The sequence below is a fragment of the Panthera uncia genome (assembly GCF_023721935.1).
Source record: "Panthera uncia isolate 11264 chromosome A1 unlocalized genomic scaffold, Puncia_PCG_1.0 HiC_scaffold_17, whole genome shotgun sequence".
NCBI lineage: Eukaryota > Metazoa > Chordata > Mammalia > Carnivora > Felidae > Panthera > Panthera uncia.
Genome location: NW_026057577.1, coordinates 36,000,770 through 36,015,114, shown reverse-complemented (window position 1 = coordinate 36,015,114; position 14,345 = coordinate 36,000,770). Strand labels below are relative to the sequence as shown.

Sequence of the window (14,345 nt, the reverse complement as noted above, 5' to 3'; positions counted from 1 at the left end):
TCCTTAAGACAGTAGCCATTAGCCACAGGTGGCTACTGAGCATTTAAATGATGGCAAGTGTGAATGAAGAGCTCAATTTTTAAATTTTATTTGGTTTTAATTATTTTAAATTCAAAAACTGAGGGAATGAAAAATATGTGGAAATATAGTGAAATGATAATTTTTTTATATATTGGGTTAGATAAAATATTTTATTCAAATTAATTTTACTTCTTTCTTTTTACTTTTTTTTTTCCATGTAGCTACCAGAAAATTTTAAATTATATGCATGGTTTGCTTTATGTTTCTATTGCCTGAAACACGGCAGAATCTCCCATAGGGACAAAATCTGCCTTAGATCTAAGGGAGGAATCTATTTTAGATTCCATCAAAAGATGTTCATTTTCCAGAAGGAAAAAGACCACGTGGTAGCTTGGACCTCTGGCAGCGTGGTCACATACCACAGAGGCTGAGAGCCCAGGTTCTAGGAAAAAAAACCCATGTCTCAGGTGTGAAACCCAACTCTGCTTTTTTACTAGTAGTGCCACCTGAGGCAAGCTGCCTAAACACTTTGAGCCCAACATTTTGAGTATTCAGATAGTGGATATAATATATTTAGCAAGTGAGCGCTGAGAATGTATTAGCTATTTATTGCTATTGTTTTCACTAGCAACAATTCTAAAATAGTATTGTTGTTATTTGTTTCTTTTTAATATTTATTTATTTTGAGATAGAGAGAGCATGTGCAAGTGGAGGAGGGGCAGAAAGAGAGGGAGAGAGAGAATCCCAAGCAAGCTCCACACTGACAGCACGGAGCTCAATGTGGGGCTCGAACCTGCAACAGTGAGATCATGACCTGAGCTGAAATCAAGAGTTGGATGCTTAACCGACTGAGCCACACAGGTGCCCCTATTGTTGTTATTTGAGTATTATTAGGAGATTATCTGAAATTTGAAACATGAATTTAAAAAAATTAGTGATCTTATAGACCACTGAATTTTCAAGGGAATAATAGTCTATCCTTTGCTAAACCATCAAGTAAAGAGAACATTGAAAACTTGAGACTAGTTCTCTCTTCTTAATGATGAATTAATGATATGATTGGAAACCTTTGTCCTTCCTTTGTGGTGTTTCCATTTCTGGACCACTCTTTTTTTTTAATATTTATTAGTTTTGGGGAGAGTGCAAGCAGGGCAGGGGCAGACAGAGGGGGACAAAGGATCCAGAGCGGGCTCTGTGTTGACAGGCTGACAGCAGCGAGCCCAATGTGAGGCTCCAACTCACACACTGTGAGATCATGACCTGAGCCAAAGTCAGACGCCCAACCCACTGAGCCACCCTGGTGCCCCTGGACCACTCTTGATACCAGACAGCAACGAAGGTATAGCAGAGGATAGGGAGGGACTTTTTCGACTTCATAGTTCAGCCTAATTCGCATCCTATATAGACAGTATTCATGCGTAGTGATTTAAGCCTATACTATTTGGCTCCTCCAACCTACATTGTAGGGATACATACCATGGTCTCTATCACAAGATTACAGAATAGAAAGAAAGAGGAGTCACAGGAAAGAAATTAACAATATTAGTATGAAGTAGCAATTTAGGATAACATGTAATTTGCATATGAATTTACCTATCAATCTATATCCCCACTAGAATATAAGCATCATGAGAGCAGTAACTATATTCATCCTGAATCCATTACTTAGAACATAACTGGTACTGAGTAGGTGCTCAGTAAATATTTATCTAAATACATGAATGAAGAGACTCAGTAAGCCAAATAGCTGAAAGGAAGAAATGTATGACAATGGTCCAAAAAAAGTATACCCCAGATCATAGATATCACAAAGTGTTCTGTAAGCACCAAACAACAGTGATGTGAATTTAACTAACATTATATTAACAACAAAAACAAAAAGAAGACACTGATAAAAATGTTTTGTGGTTCCTTGGTACCTACAAGTCTCCCCAGCATCCATGATAAAGTCCAGTAGTTTAGCATGTCATATAAGGCCCTTCACCATCTGCTCTATCTTAGCTCTCAAGACCGAGACTTTGTCTGCTCCCTGCCCTTAAGTTCCAACTATGAGGTTCAGAAAACAAGCCATATTCAACCTCATTTCCATGCCTTGGCATCTGTTGGCCCTTCTGCCTATATCGTCGTTCTTTATATTATCGGCCTGATAAGCTCCTCATTCTTTATGACTTTGCTCTTATTTTTTAAATAATTTTTTAAGTTTATTTTTATTATTTTGAGAGAGAGATAGAGAGCAAGTGGGGGGCGGGGGGAGCAGAGGGAGAGGGAAACAGAATCCCAAACTGGATCCATGCTATCAGCACAGAGCCTGATGCAGGGTCGAACTCACAAAACATGAGATCATGAGCTGAGCCAAAATCAAGAGTCAGACACTTAACCGACTGAGCCACCCATGTGCCCCCGTGACTTTGCTTTTAAAAAGCCCACTGGGTGGCTCATTCAGTTAAGTGTGTGATTCTTAGTCTCGGCTCAGGTCCTGATCTCATAGTTCATGAGTTCAAGCCCCATGTCCGGCTGCATGCTGACAGCTCAGAGCCTGCTTGGGATTCTTTCCCTTTCTCTCTGCCCCTCATTTACTCGTGTTCACTCTCTCTCTTTCTCAAAATAAATAAGTAAACATTTAAAAAAAAAAAAGGCCACCTCAGGGCCACCTGGGTGGCTCGGTAGGTTAAGCAGCCAACTTTGGCTCAGGTCATGATTTCACAGCTTGTGGGTTCCACCCTGAGTCAGGCTCCAAGTTGTCATCTGTCATCTGGAGCCTGCTTGAAAATCGGTGTCTCCCTCTCTCTCTGCCCTTACCCCACTCTTACTCTCTCTCTTTCTCTCTCTCTCTCTCTCAAAAATGAACATTAAATTTAAAAAAAAAAAAAAGGCCACCTCAGGGAAGACATCCTTGATCATTCCACACTGAATTGAATATTTCCTCTTCTACTTTCTTCCCAATACCTATATCCATTCTATATTATAAGTGTTCCATATACTCATACATAACATATCCCTTTAGTCATGTATAAAGACCTTGTTGCACAAATCAAAACATAGGCATCTTACATGATAGACATTCCCAAACAAGGACAGTATCTTTGAAATACAGTTCTCACACTGTATACCTTTTCTTTTAACTTGATTTTTTTCATTCCTAACTGAAAACTCACTCAACTGATTTAAATCCAATGATATCCACTTGAGGCTCTTTGCCTCTTTCAGTATGCCTAAAGATTTCCACCTTTGTCTCAATTATATTAAATTTATGAGATATATGCTTCATATCACCAATATCAGCACTTTTCATTTTCTACTCTCTACTCATTTTTTATAAGCTAATAAGGGCAAGATACAATAAAATAGTCAAATAATGATTCAAGTACTTTCTTACTGGCATGGATGATAATACAGCTGCAACTGAATTTTCAACTGCAATTTCATATAATTCCTTTCATCCTTGTGGCACTGTATATGGAACAGTGGGGCACACTGGTGTTTAGTAGGTGCTTAACAAATCCATGTTGGTGAATGACAGATTTGGTAGGCAAATGACACAAAGTATTTGAAAATTTTCAGCCCCTTTAGCCATAGCATAGAGGCAGAGAACATTCCATACCTAAGCCACCATGCACAGTGGGTAAGAGACATGAGTCTTACACACGAGATTCAAATCCCAATGCAAATGCCTCCTAGCACTGGAATCTTGGACTTAATAACCAACTCCAAGCCTCAATTTTTCTTCCTACAGTGAGGATAATAGGACTGTTATGAAATTGAAATAACATTATCCTTTGCTTTCAAGATGATCTTTGAATACTCCCAACCACTCTCTTACAATAATCACATCTTCCACTCTCCCTCAGCCACGTGCTTTCATGGTCATGGCCAGAACTGAGTCCTTATCATTGCCTGACTCTCTGTAAGCCCAATTTCATGCATCACACCATCTCCTCCTGGTTTTCCAGCTCATTTTCTCTAATAGTAGATCCCAACAACCTTTTGATCCCACAGGGAATCAACCCATTTGATCTTACGCCTTTTCATTATCCTTTATCTCCATCATGTCCTCATTGAATATCTTACCTTATTGTATTATTAATAATTTTATTATTAATAATTAGATTGTTTTAATAACTCTCCTGCCTATATCTCCAACTCTTTTGCCCCCATTTTGCAAAACCTCACATCCAATGGTTAGGATCATATCTGGGCCTGCTCCCCACCTGCACCTATGCAGTTGGAGAAAAATATAAAACCATGTTGAATGATTTCACTTTAAATTCATGGCCACTTGGAGAGCGCCTGAGTGACTCAGTTGGTTAAGCGTCTGACTTTGGCTCAGGTCATGATCTCATGGTTCGTGGGTTGGAGCCCCACATCGGGCTCTGTGCTGACAGCTCAGAGCCTGGAGCCTGCTTCGGATTCTGTGTCTCCTTCTCTCTCTGCCCCTCTCTCATTTGCGCGTGCTCTCTCTCTCTCTCTCTCAAAAATAAATAAGCACTAAAAAAAAAAAATTAAATTCATGGCCACTTGCTTCAAGTGAGTCCTTAATGCTCCCAGTGAGTAATACATTCCTCTAGTTCATTCACTCCCCAGAGTCCTGGTTAACTATTTTATAGTGTATTTTCTCTCTTCAAACCTCAAATACTTCCTTCCCCATCCTCAGTCTTAAAGCTACTTATTTTACTGAACAAATAGAAATGACCCAAAGGAACATCAGTAAGTTCCCACCAAAGCACATCAACCATGTCTGTACTTATATGTTCTTTTACTATATAAATATATATAGTAATATATAATATAACATATATTATATTAATATATATTAATACATATATATTATTTTTGTACATGTATGTGTGTAGACATTTATTATTACTATATCTATTAATATTTATACACTCTATTACTCTGGATGAAGTGACAAGGTTCATAACAAAGGGATCAACTCTATGCCCTCAATCCCATTACTTTTTTACTTACCCAAGTATCTCACTCCAGCTATCTCTCCTTTCTCTTCTATATTGTCTCTTTTTCCCTAAAAACTGAATTCTTCCTATCAGCATACAAATATACTCTTTCTTCTACCATCTTTTAAAAAAATATTTTGATATCACTTTCTGTATTACTAATTTCTATATTTCACTCTATAGGAAGGATCTGTACTATATGGACAATCCAAGGTAATTTAGCAATTAAAAAGCATTCACAGTCTTTAGAGTCAGACAGACTTGACCAGAGTCTAAATCTTGATTTTATTACCCACTAGCTGCGAACCTGGGTAAGGATCTCCCTACATCTGAGTTTTGTCATCTGTAACATGGAAAAAAATAATCCTTACCCCCTAAGATTGTTCTGAAGAGAGAACATGGTAATATCTACAAACACTTATCACAGTCTTTGCTGTATGATTTGGACTCAGTCAGTGGCATATGTAATTAATGTTAGAAAAGAGCAAACAGTTAAATGGAGTAAAACAAAAGCTATAAGAGATGGGGAAGACCAAAGTTTAACATGCCCCCATTTCTAGGGTTCTAGGATTTTCATCATGATTTGGAAGGTCAATTGGTTTTAAAACCAAGAATTGATGTTTCTTTTTAGTTTTTGGTTATAACCTTGCTGATAATAGGGCCAAGCTTCTAAGGTAATACAAAGTTTATTAGTATAAAATACTTAACCACAATTATATTATTTTTTTAAATGTTTATTTTGAGAGAGGGAGAGGGAGAATCCCAAGCAGGCTTCCCACTTAGTGCAGAGCCTGATGCGGGGCTCAATCCCACCAACCACAAGATCATGACCTAAGTGGAGATCAAGAGTCAAATACTTAACCGACTGAGCCACCCAGGTGCCCCTACAATTATATTCTTAAGTAACTTTCCCCAAATGAATAACTAGGTGAGCTGCAGTATATATGATTTAAATTTTTTTAATGTTTTTATTTATTTTAGAGACAGGGAGAGACAGAGCATGAACAGGGGAGGGTCAGAGAGAGGGAGACACAGAATCTGAAACAAGCTCCAGGCTCTGAGCTGTCAGCACAGAGCCCAACGCGGGGCTCGAACTCACGGACCGCGAGATCATGACCTGAGCCAAAGTCGGCCACTTAACCGACTGAGCCACCCAGGCGCCCCTCAGTATATATGATTTAAACAGAGTTTTGAGTTTGTCATAGGCTCATGTCCAAGTGTGCCTTTTCTCTGGGGACCAACAATGCCTGTCAAGGCATCTGGATTAATCTTGTTTATGACTACCTCACTCATCTCAGGTTTGACAGTGATTCTAGAATGAGAAACTGCTAATATGCCTTTGTGGGTTTTTTTACACTTAAAGATTTTATACATGTGTATATGTACTTTTTTTTGTGTGTGTGCTTAGGTATTTAGGAAGACAAGGATAAATTCTTCCTATTCCATTTCAAATGTTTTTGACATCTTTTTGTACTATGAAATCTTGTGCCTCTTCATATTTGTGGTCCTAGGAAATCAAATTCTTAAAAATAATGCTGTGTAGGAGTCTCTGGGAGAAGAGATTGTGTCCCAGAAGTTCTGTGTGGGTAACTGAGGACAGATTCACAGATTTCAGCCCAATCTGGTTTAATTTTTTTAAAGCAGTATCATGGGGGAAGTCGTGTTCCTAAGGCTTGAAATTTGAAAGGGAAAGAGAAAGGGCAGTTATCCCTGTCCAGCACTTTCTGCCATCCCACCTCCTCCTGGAGGCTGGATGTGACTTCCTCACTCAATCTTGGGAGGTGGTTCCCTTGAAGAGCTACTTTTGGCCAGTCAAAAAAGATAGCACTTCCATCTGGTACCTCTGTGGTATGGCATGATGGTGAAGAGTGCCAGAACTGGGGTTGGGGCAACTGGGGATTTGATTCTGCTTGTCCCAGTTATTACATCCCACAGCAGCAACTTGGGTCTGAGAGGTAGAGGAATTAATGTTCAGCCTCATCACCCACCCCCTTTTTTTTTCTTTAATGTTTATTTATTTTTAAGAGAGAGAGTTCAAGCAAGAGAGGGGCAGAGAGAGAGGGAGACACAGAATCTGAAGTAGGCTCCAGGCTCTGAGCTGTCAGCACAGAGCCTAACATGGGGCTCAAACTCATGAACCCTGTGATCCTGACCTGAGCGGAAGTCAGACCCTTAACCGACTGAGCCACCCATGTGCCCCACCCACCCTTGATCTCCATCAGTCTACCCCCACCCTATTCTTGTTATGAACAAATGAACTTCTCTGAAACTTAACACTACATGGTTTTCCTATACCGCAATTCTGACGCAGCCACTAACAGTGACCTTGAGGAATCTGAACCTCTCTGAGCCCCAGTTTCTTACTTTTAGGGTTTTCTAGGGGATTAAATGAGAAGCACTTGATGTGAACCTGATACAGAGTTCAATCAAGGATAGCTATGATTATTGTTAACACCTCTGAATTCAAATATACGTCACTGCATACCTGTATTTTCTTTCTTTCTTTCTTTCTCTTCAGGAGGACTTTAGCAGCAAATTAAGATAACAATTATTTGATTGCATTGCATCTGGTTGTTGGGAAGAAAACTTGTTTTCTTATAAAAGGAAGCAAATTACCAAGGCAAATCACAGACTATAAACAATATGAAAATATAGCTATGATAAAAAGAAAGTTTCCTGCTGTTTTTATACAGAAGAATATGGCTGGTGTGAGGTATTATTTCCAAACACCCTCAAAATAGAATTTTTGTTTACAATTAATTCTTCATGTCAGGATAGAAAGCACCATTTTACCCAGAGATTTTACCATAGCCCCTTAGGCTCAATGGAGAAAATATACATTATATTGATATAATAGAATAATATGCTAACCTTATGCTTTATTCACAATATAGAAAACAATTCCAAACTTACTAGGTAGGAAGCATATAAAGTTGGTTGTAAAAACTCTTTTCCAGGCTTTCTTTCAATAAGTCCCATCACTTGTGTTGTTACACAAAAATTTATAGTAGAAAATTACGGTAACTTCCTCTGTGACATATCAAAGATAAAGGCAAAATTAATTTATTTTTGCTCTTTACCTTTTCTAATAATTGCCTTTCTTCAGTTCATCCTTCATTTACATTTGTCCTCAGAATGAAACAGAAGTCAAATGAAAATGAAAGAAGTTAAAAAAGTACACGGTAAGAACCTGACCAAAAATGTAAAAAGACAATTTTTCAAAAGATGAAAATTACCATTTGTTTAGGGTGTCTGGATTATGGTTTTTCCAGAAGCTACACTGAGCCCTAGATTTCCTGGTGCTTCCCCAAGGGCCACCAAGAAAACAAGCAGAAAGGGGAAATGGAGAAGAGTGTCTTACAACCAGTTCTCGCTTAAATCAAAATGACACCATTTTAAAAGATTCTGTGTGTTGGCTTCTACCTAGGACTTCATTTCAAGCCTGGAGATTCAAAGAGAGGAAACTGAAGCATGGAATCATAAGATCCCCCATTTCCGAGGATGCTCTGATTTTATAAATCAAGTTGGTACTCTCCCTGGCATGAAAGATACACTTCAAGCTCCTATCCAGCAAGACAGTTTATGGGGCTTCCAAAGGGGATTTGTTTTTGTCCATTTGGCCGGAATCTTCATACCATAAATCTATGATAATTACACAAGTGGGGATCAGAATATCCACCTCCCATATGTTGACTGTATGCTACTCAGCCTTATACAATAAGAATACTAATTTGTTGAAGTCCCATTAAAACTCATTTGCACATTTTGACTATTCGTATCTAAATGCCTTAAGAGTTTTTCCAAATGAGCAGATTTAATCTCTCTTCTCTTGGGTGTAGTTACCTTTTCTTAAGATATTCTCCTGATGTTCACTCAAGCTAAGATAAAATCTGCCTTCATTGCACACATCCATTCAAGCTATATAGCTTCTTCACAGGTGTCACATTATTTAGTACTTAGTGTCCTATGAAACAATGAAGTCCACTATTCCCATTACACAGCTGCAGTACCTGAGGGCTGGAGAGGCTAAAGAACTCATCAAAGCAAGTTTCCAATCTTGTCTACATCTGTTATCCAACCTCTCTGGGTTTACATTTGCTGCCTTCTTCTTTTACCTTCATTCACTTCTACTCTACTAGTCATGGATTATTTATGTACCACATGCACTATATTTATATCATCAGTTGCCTTCACCATGAGAGGGAACCCTACTATTATAATTTTACATGGTGGGGTAAAGTGGATAGAGGAAATACAATGTATTGAGTCCCTACACTGTGCTAGATGCTAAGGATACAAGAGAGCTCCTGCTATCATGAAGCTTACAGTCAAGTGAGACAGAGAGAGAAAGAGAGAATAAGTGAGTAAATCAAGCAGACAACTACACATGTGAACAGTGCTATGCTGGAAACATGGTGCTGAATAGAGAATGATGATATCTTCTGCTTCAGCTGGGATGGTAACAGAAAGCCTCTCCAAGGAAAACCCATTAAAGCCTGACTGAAGGATGAGCAGGACTCAGAAAGGCAAGGATTAGAAGGGAGGCAACACAAGTGTAGTGTCTTGAGGTGGCAAACAGACTGGCCTGCAGGAAGAACTGCCAAAAGGTCAGTGTTATGGAGCTCTGTGGATGGACAACTGTTTGTTTGTTTTTTCTTTTAAAGTTTTTTTTTATTTTGAGAGAGAGAGAGAGAGAGAGAGAGAGAGCAGGGGAGGGGCAGAGACAGAGGGAGAGAGAAAGAATCAGAAGCAGGCTCCACATGGAGCCAGATGTGGAGCTCAAACTCACAGACCATGAGATCATGACCTGAGCTGAAATACAGAGTCAGATGCTTAACCAGCCGAGCCACCCAGGTGCCCCTGGACAAGTGTTTTCAGAGGGGGCGAAGTGGTGAGCATATTAAGGGAACTAGAAGAGCGTGTGTTATGGGATGTGTTTTTCCTTCCTTTAAATTCATGAAGTGTGTGTAGTAATAGTCCAATGTGAAACCAGTGGGTAGCAGCTTAACTTTCTCTGTGATAGTGAGCAGGATCAGTCCTAATGAATCCATATTCCCTCAGTTTCTTCTTCTAGGTCCAAACACATCTGTTTGTAAGATGAATTAAAAGAGCCTAGAGATGGACATGGCTACCGAGGAGCCAAGCTAATAAGATGGTATGACCCTGGCTTAATCCTCACAACACTGTCAACAGAGAAGTTTCCTTGTTCCCCTTTTATAGATAAGTGCTCTGAAGTGTCAAGAGGGTAAGACATTTGCCCAAAGATGCCCTGCTAGAAAGTGACAGAACTAAGATTTTTATCTGGATAGATCTTAATGCTGACAGTTTTTCAACCACATACTCACAGTGTCTTATAGAATGCACCTGTGGTTAAAAGTAAATGTCAAGTTAAACTGGAAGCAAATTTCATTCACTTTATACTTCACATTTTCTTTATTTAAAAATGTAGTGTTATGAATTTATTCATTAATTCAGCAAATGCTTATGATCACCTCCTATGTGTTCACACTGTGGTAGTTACTGAAATTGAGCCATGCATGAGATTGACAAAGTAAGTCAGCAATCCTGAGTTAAAGTTAAAATAATAATGATGGCATTTATCATTACAAAAAGACACTGTAGACATAATTATAAAGTACCTTTAAAGTCAATTGCTAGTCCTCTGAGGCTATCATCTGGCTTTGGATTTTGCACATACACTTTTGTAAGACAAAGGGTTGAATGGAAAAGAGAATTGAAGAGTGTTTTTATGATAGTGGTTCCTGGACTGACTAAAATCACTCACACAGTGATCTCTGGAAAAAATCTAATGAGACTTTTCTGATGAGAACGGAAATGATTGCTGGTGATCTTAAGGTTCTGTGAAGCCATCCTAGGATGTAATTTTTATGACTCCATCAGCCAGCTAGTATCTTAAAGTCAACAAATGCATTAAAGATTTAAGCATTTTCTCCTCTTCAAGCATTAAAATAAGCCCTGGTTTAATTTCCTGACACTCCAAGTTCAGATTAGGAGCTCCTTCTCTATTTTCATATCAATCTACACTTCCCTATCACACTAGATCGAAATTGCCCATTTACTAGTCTACTCTCTCCCTAAACCATATGCTCTATGAAAGCATTGACCATATGCTTCTTATTTACAGGCGAATCCCTGGAACTGCATGAAGTCTCTGGTGCATAGTAGGTGTTCAATAAACATTTATGGAATAATTATAAGGGCCAATCATTGCAGAGATGTCTAAGACCCTAACATACACAAAAGCAAAGGGCATAGCAAGGTCACAGTGCTTGGCATTTACTCACATAGACAGAAGACAGAGAACAGAATTTTATATAAGTAACTTGGAGCTAGATCTAAATCTGCCTATTAGTGAAGACCCTTCTGATGAATGGATGTCAAGATCTGTTAGAAAAAAGATTATGGTTCACTATATGCCTTGTCTGTATGGAAGGATGCAGACGAAAGAAGGTTTGAAGGGCCGGCAGTTTCCAATCAATGAGGCTTGTGCACGTTGTGAATCACTTCCCTGGCACATTGTGGAAAAGTACTAGAAAATCATTAGCATGAGGACTTTGTGAATGAAGTTATCAATTTTTTTTTTTGCCTACAGATATGATATTTTCTATCCATCTCAACTGGACAATCCTACCAAAACAAAAGTACTTGATATAAAACAGTCCCTTAGTAAGTGTGAAGCCATCAGATCTTTTCAAACAAATATTTTACATTATTGAGCATTCAATATGGGCCTTTATAATGTTGAAAGTATCACACATTATATCATTAGTCATTACTGCTCCATGCCACAGGGTTATCCTATCCAGAAAAGCCAAGCAAAACTGCTCATTTTCTAATGCATACTTTTCTTACACAAATCAAAATTGACAGTTTTCTATTTCATTGCAGCTTAGCAAGTTGTAAGGCTCCACACAGGTACCCCTCTATTTAAAGAAACAAAGATATTTCACCTCACTGGCTACAAAGCAAATTAATGAGAACTGAATCCTATTTTCCATTTTCATTCCAGTGCAAATTTGCAAACACAATGCCCACAGGAAAGTTTTTCCACCTGACATAACTGAATACTTATGCTGTAAGACAATGAGCCATGATTCCCAAACAGTGTTTGTTGTGCTTTGTATCATAGGCCAGCTCTCCTTGTGATTAGGGGGTTTTCAGAACTGTAACGCTTCCCCAGGTCTCAAGTCTCCCCGTGGTTTTGATTGTATGCTTCTGCAACTCTAACATCTGTACACCCCTTGCTCTTATCCCAGTCCCTAGAAAGTCTCTGCTGCTCCAGGATCCCCTTTACAGGAAAGTCACCATTACTAGAGCCCACCTCCCCTTTTCTCTATTTCACTGCCCAGTACTGTTGACCTGGACAGTCTACAATATTGTCTAAAACACAATATGCAACAACCTCAAGGCATCTATTTTTGTTTTAAGTTTATTTATTTATTTATTTTTGAGAAAGAGAGCAGGGGAGAGGGAGGGAGAGAATCCCAAGCAGGTTCCATACTCTCAGCACAGAGCCCCATACGGGGCTCAATTCTACGAACCATGAGATCATGACCTGAGCCGAAATCCAGAGATGGACGCTTAAATGACTGAGCCACCCTGGTGCCCCAAAACCCAAGGCATCTTATGTGAGCCATCAAGTTGTGTATAATGGGTTGCCTTCTATTTTCATCAATGGAAGTAATTCACAGTCGTTTTATATTAAATACACTCAGAATAAAAGATCAGTATAAATTGGGGTGGGAAAATGGTATGAATTTTCTACTTTGGAATGTGACTGATGAATGAAAGTGGAAAGTATCAATTTCTTCCCATGAGCAGGTCACACGGTTACAGCCCTGCATTAATGCTCCGATTTCTTTTTAATGCCACACAGCTCAGCTACTCAGTGTGGAGCGAAATGTCTGGTTTTCTTTTTTTGGAGCAATTTGAATGATCCTATTGTCAGTGGAATGCTCAATAACCATTTTCTGTCACCATGAAGGAGAATATTCTCTAGGTTGAGATTCATAAAAGGTTATTCTAATTCTGCAGTGACTGAATATATAATTTAAGTCGTATTCTTAAATTTCATTTCTGCCTCATATCAGCCTAGGTTCTGAAAAGCCACAAGTTGAAAACAAAGTGGAGGGAAAGGCACTATTAATGACTCCCATGATGGAATAGCCAGGGGAAGAAAAGAGTTACTAGAATTTGAAGGCTTTTGGGGTATTTCCTTTTATACATATTCAGATTCAAGTAAAATGCACAGTTTGAATCTCCTTTTTAAAAATATTTGTGGATCTGTTTGTTTGATTGTTTCAAAATGCATAGAATCAACATACTGGGCAAAGTGTCCAAGGGGAGTATCAGAAAGAATCAGGTGGTTTATTTAAAGAAAGCAACTGTGTCTCCTCCGTCCAGTATTTCTAGCCATCCTGGAATTACTAACACTTTCACAGCACTGACCGGGTGCCAGGCACTGTCATAAGCGCTTTATATATAGCAATCCATTCGATTCTATGAGTCAGGAACTGTCTTTACCTCCATTTTACAGGTGAGGAAAATGAAGCACAGAAGTAAAATAATTTGCCAGGGATCCCAATAGCTAGGGGTTCAACCTCGAGCAATCTGGACCTCAAAACCGAGGCCCTTAATTACCATGTTCTGCTGCCTAGGAAGGCAGGGAGGAGGAAATGGAATACCTTAGTGGTAAGAGAATTAAGAAGACAACCTGTTGGTCTCATAACATTCTTTGCATTCTGGTACAGTTCTCTTCCTACTGGAGCTACTTTCTCTATTTTGAAGCACTTTTTTGAATCTCGAGTCCCTCCTAGGTTGTTCCTTAAACCATGGCCACACCCCACCTTCAATTTGCTCCTGCTTGGGTGAACCAACTAAAAGGAGACCACAGCCTTTGCTGCTGCTAAGTGTTTTTCTCAGTCCCTTTGAGCTAGCATCTCAGTGGGTGCAGGTGCTAAGAGCAAATCTTTTGGTAAGATTTCCAATTTGTATGTAAAGTGCTTATCTGAGTGCCCAAAGCACTTAGAGGAAGTTTGGAAATGCTGTTGTTATTATTTAAAGTATCATCACTCCATCGCTGTTCTTTAGTTGTTCTGTAAAGAGATAATGTAATGGTATATGCAAACAGTGGCATCAGGGACCATAATAGAACTCTGTAGGGGGCATCTATTTCTCATTCTTCTGAAAAATATTTGTGGAGGACCTACATTTAGTCCAGATACTGTGCCAGGTATTGTGACGAACATGACAGATACAATTCCTATCTTCATAAAGTTTACAGGTAATGTTAAAGACACCATTAAATAATCAATTATAATACAATATTATGTGTGCCACAGTAAAGGA

At 38.9% G+C, this 14,345-nt stretch overlaps 1 protein-coding gene across 2 annotated transcripts in view; it reads right to left on the bottom strand.

Annotated features, from left to right (window-relative positions):
* KCTD16 (potassium channel tetramerization domain containing 16) overlaps positions 1 to 14,345 on the bottom strand; it is a 269,895-nt gene that overhangs the window by 238,664 nt on the left and 16,886 nt on the right. The window lies entirely within an intron of this gene.